The sequence below is a fragment of the Galleria mellonella genome, unplaced genomic scaffold (genome assembly GCF_026898425.1).
Source record: "Galleria mellonella isolate WM207_F2 unplaced genomic scaffold, CSIRO_AGI_GalMel_v1 utg64, whole genome shotgun sequence".
Classification (NCBI taxonomy): Eukaryota; Metazoa; Arthropoda; class Insecta; order Lepidoptera; family Pyralidae; genus Galleria; species Galleria mellonella.
Genome location: NW_026442133.1, coordinates 2,751,791 through 2,756,448, shown reverse-complemented (window position 1 = coordinate 2,756,448; position 4,658 = coordinate 2,751,791). Strand labels below are relative to the sequence as shown.

At 34.6% G+C, this 4,658-nt stretch overlaps 1 non-coding gene across 1 annotated transcript; it reads left to right on the top strand.

The window, feature by feature from the left end:
* The first annotated feature begins 1,024 nt into the window (after positions 1 to 1,024).
* On the top strand, positions 1,025 to 1,131 carry LOC113514051 (U6 spliceosomal RNA). The gene has a single exon (XR_003402174.1). It is a non-coding gene; the product is annotated as a U6 spliceosomal RNA (small nuclear RNA).
* Positions 1,132 to 4,658: the final 3,527 nt, after the last annotated feature.

The following is a 4,658-nucleotide window of genomic DNA, read 5'->3' as shown; positions in this document are numbered from 1 at the left end:
TAACACTTTATGCACAACGTCATTAGGATTGTTATTTTAAATTATTATAATCTATTGACATAATGTTTCGCATCTTGCAAAGTTGATTCGAAACATATTTTTGTTCGGCAACTTCGAAATTTGTTTATCAAATATTTAATTTAGTCTCGGCATACTGAATATTCGAGAACCCTTTTACAATTATGTTAATACCAGTGATTGTAGCTGTTGGTAGAATTTTGAATTGAAGCTAAATATGAAAGTAGAAAGAAAGACATGTTTCACTTTTATGGTTCCAATCTTTTTTTAATACCACAAAGGTGGTAAACATTCATACAGTCCGTCTGATAGTAAAGTGTCATTGTAGCCTACGGACGCCTGCAATACTAGAGGTGTCACGTATGCGTTGCCGATCCTGAGGAAACCTTAGTATTGCCCTTTATAAAAAATACCCCATACAGTAGTCTCTAGCGAAAACCTCTCTTTTAAGATACATTCTAAAGTTTAATTATTTATCAACCTCCTCTAGGATTCTTTTTTAAACGAAATAGCTTTCACTCCATGTTACTTTCTTACTTTTTATGTCATGAGGAAAATTGTTTTTTTGCGTAATAATCTTAAGTTATACTACATTGTAATAATTGTTAATTTCGAGACATATTTCTAGTAAAATAGTGACTCTACTCATAAGAACATTAGCCCCAGTACGAGCACCTCATAGAAGGTGCAGCAGCAGACGCCTTCGAAATTTCTTAATTAGACAACAATTTGATCTTTATATTGTAACCATATTTCTCCAATTCACACTTGCATAATTAGAGTAATCCTAATGAACATACCTACAATATATATATAAATCACAACATTTGTCCGTTCTAATTATCGACCATTGCAATTGGTTCCATTTTGCTAGACTAGAACATACTTAATTTCGTCTATCGTATTACCGACCCGGCGACCAATCTTGTACTTACAGTCACGTTCTAGTATTAGGGTTGTAGTAGTATCGATATAAAATATTCAATTAATATCTAGTAAAATTTATGTACTTGCTTCGGCAGTACATATACAAAAATTGGAACAATACACAGAAGATTAGCATGGCCCTTGCGCAACGATGACACACAAAATCATGGAGCGTTCAACATGTTTACTTAAGAATGGGCGGCAGCGACCGTCTTAAAACATCACAAAAGCTTAACTGCTGCTGCCAAACCACCTGCCAAGTATGACGACAACTGAAAAAGCCCCTCTGTATGGGTGAGGCCTATGTTCAGCAGTGGCCATTTAACAAATAATAAAATGTATTTACAATTATAATACACTGTTACTGTAGAAGAGCGAAATCTGTACTATAAAATCCTGGTTTATTCTTAAAATACATGATTAATGCATGAGAGGCACCATGGCCACTAGAATGTAATCTGTGATACCCATGGTACTGTTCATGTTTATAGACGATCGTTACCACTTTATATAAGGTGGACCATCGACTTTTTTGCCATTTCATATTGCGTAAAAAATACTTTCGAAAAAAAAATCGTCAGATCTGTCATCTAATTATTTTACTACTCATTGTCTATACTTATAATAAATCTGTAAAGAAGTCAATTCTATACATGAAATATATTTCCAAAATAACTATCAGAGGGTAATTAGTGATCGATACTGATGCCAAAAATGCAATCAGTAAAATTTTTGTCTGTCTCTCTGTCTGTCTGTATATTCGTCATTGAAACAAAAACTACTCGATGGATTTTAACGAAACTTGGTACAATTATTCTTCATACTCCTGGGCAGGTTACAATATACTTTTCATCACGATATGATCAATAGGAGCAAAACAGTGAAAGGAAATGTGTCTGTTACATCAAAACCACTGAACTGTGAGGAAGTCATAGGCTACTTATTTTACGAAAAACGACGGAAACGTGGACGAAGTCGTGGGCGACATCTAGTACTATTATAAAATTAACATTAAATATATCAAGGAAAATGAACTTATTATAGAATTTATAATAAAGAAATTAATATTCTATATAATTTTAATTATTTTGTTTGGAATGTGAAGAATATTGTCAAAATTACAAAATAGGTAAATATTTGGCCTGAATCTCGTCCACCGAAGGTATTTATGTCTTAAAATCATTCTTTCTGATTTGAAAATTTTTGTATACCTACAATAACCGTAAACAAGTTTAGTCAAAAATTACTTAAATCTCAATTCATGTATAATATTTTTTTTTACTTTTGTATTTTATATTTATAAATCTCCTTTACTATTAAGTATATTATTTTATTTCGAAATAGTAATTATCTATATTTTGAAATGTTTCAGGATATTGGTAACTTTTGCAAAGACAAACTTACGCATATTATTTGGCCTTATTATAAAAAATAGTATTTTATGACAAATTATAAAGATCAGTATTTCGATATCGATATATAAACTATCAATTGTACTCTGTCTGTCCAGTGATGACGTCACAACATAGCATGGACAGAGCAGAGGTCGGCGGTCGCTCGACCAAGTCGCGTCGCCATGTTAGATCCGTATCTTTGGCGCCATAACTCCCCGCCATTAGATTTGCAGATTGCATTCGAATTTGCTCCTGTTATTCTCTTAATTATTACTTTGGAAAATATTATTAATACACAACATTTACAAGCAAACTGTTCGAATTACCCAAATACGTGTATTATAGCGATTAATATCAAATTGTAGACAATTAGCGTAACTGAGCCAACCTTATAACTGTACGAAGCAAAACATTAAAATGTGATATAGATTTAACAGATAACGGATTGTTAATAAGGCGTTATCTGTGATTGTTAATAATGGAAACTCGTGATTCCATTAATAGCAATCGTATTATACCTTGACGGGTCGACCTCCACATGGTTCTCTCCGAAAACCATCGTGATTTCACCCTGGTGAATATGCCACGATGGGCCAAGTACCTAACTAATTTCATTCTCATTCTCACCTATCATCTTTCACTGATTCTAGTACCGATTCTTATGAAAAATAGCAATAAAATCTAATAGCTATCGCTGTTATATACGTAGATGACATTTGTACACATGTTAGTGTTTTAAGAGAGATACTTGTGCTCCTCCCTCGACTATTAAGTTCCCATAGTCTCCTTTTACAATATTCACCACCAAAACTGAACTGCAATTGCCAACGCGTCTGCCAAGCGTGACAACTACAGACAAAACTCTCCTCATGGGGGGAAGGGGTTATTAGTAATGGGGAGGTTAGTTCCATTGCTATCAGCATACCCTATCAGGTCGACCTCCACGCGATTCCCCCTGGAAACCATCATGACTAATTTATCGTTGAATTCGTCACGATGGGCTAACTGTCTTGCCTTTTCATCTTCACTAATCATCGCTCACTGGTGCCCCGCCGGTGTATGCTGATAGCGAGGGCGGGGTCATCACAATTCCATTATTATCCATTAAAAAAAAACTCTCCTCATGGGGGAGGTCTATGTTTAGCAGTTAACGGCTGATATGGTATGGTATAATATAGCAATGTATATGTACCAAATGCGAGGCATTCTTTTTTAGAACGATATTTATCGTTGTTTTGCGTAAATAAAGTCCTAAGTTCCACGTCGTTTTCACTTTTTAATTTATCATTACAATATAAGTTCTTACATTTCTGACTAATATATACACACAAGGATAAAACCATTACTCTGTTTTTGGCGAAGCATTTGTACGAAGATAGTATGTCTAATATAATCTACGATATGAGAAGTTATATCACTATTACTGACGCTGTAGTATCACTCTGGAACTACGTACTAAGTTTGTAACATTCTATTCGGAATGTTGTTAATGGAAAAGTACAAACTAAATGTCATAAGTATGAGACATATAACATATAAGCGATTTCTCATTTGGCAATATCATCTACAGCAATTAAAAGAATAGTTGCCTAAATTTCTCTGACTAGGAATTGAACCCGGGCTCACAAAGGAACGCACCTACCTTAAACGCATTGCATGGAGTCAGTGAATGCAGGTGGCTCAGAACCGTCCCTTATGATAGTCTATGGGAACAGCCTATGTTAAGCAGTGGACAGATAATAGCTGAGATGATGATAATGAACGTACCTATCATTGCACCACACAAGTGGTCAAACAACTCAATATTTAAAACTAATGTTAGTTTTCTGTATGGTACTTATTTTACTTTACATAAATACATAATTAACAAATCAATATAGGTATAAATAGACTACATAGTTTATACATAACACAAGCGTTGTTAATTAAAATACATAATTTATCAGTTTATTTGAGGTCACCAATAGCAAACACCAGTATATTTAGGGATTCCAAGGTAAGATCACTTTTATAGACACGAACTGAATCCTAAATTTAGATCAGATGGTATATAATTGAAGAATTCAATCAATAGTAAGTTACGTTGTAACGCGTAACTTGTCATGGTTGTACAACGGATTGTGCTCAGAGGAATTATTCAATATGATGCCTACGGCCACTTTCTATCTTCGTACGGCTCGCCATCGACAGGGAGTTCACCCTCATACCTTACAGCCTAAATGGTCGCGTACAACGCGGTTTCAGAGATGTTTTCTCCCATGAACATGACTACAGCATGGGGTTCTTCAAAAGGGGGGTAAAGAGGTTTCTTCAGGGTCG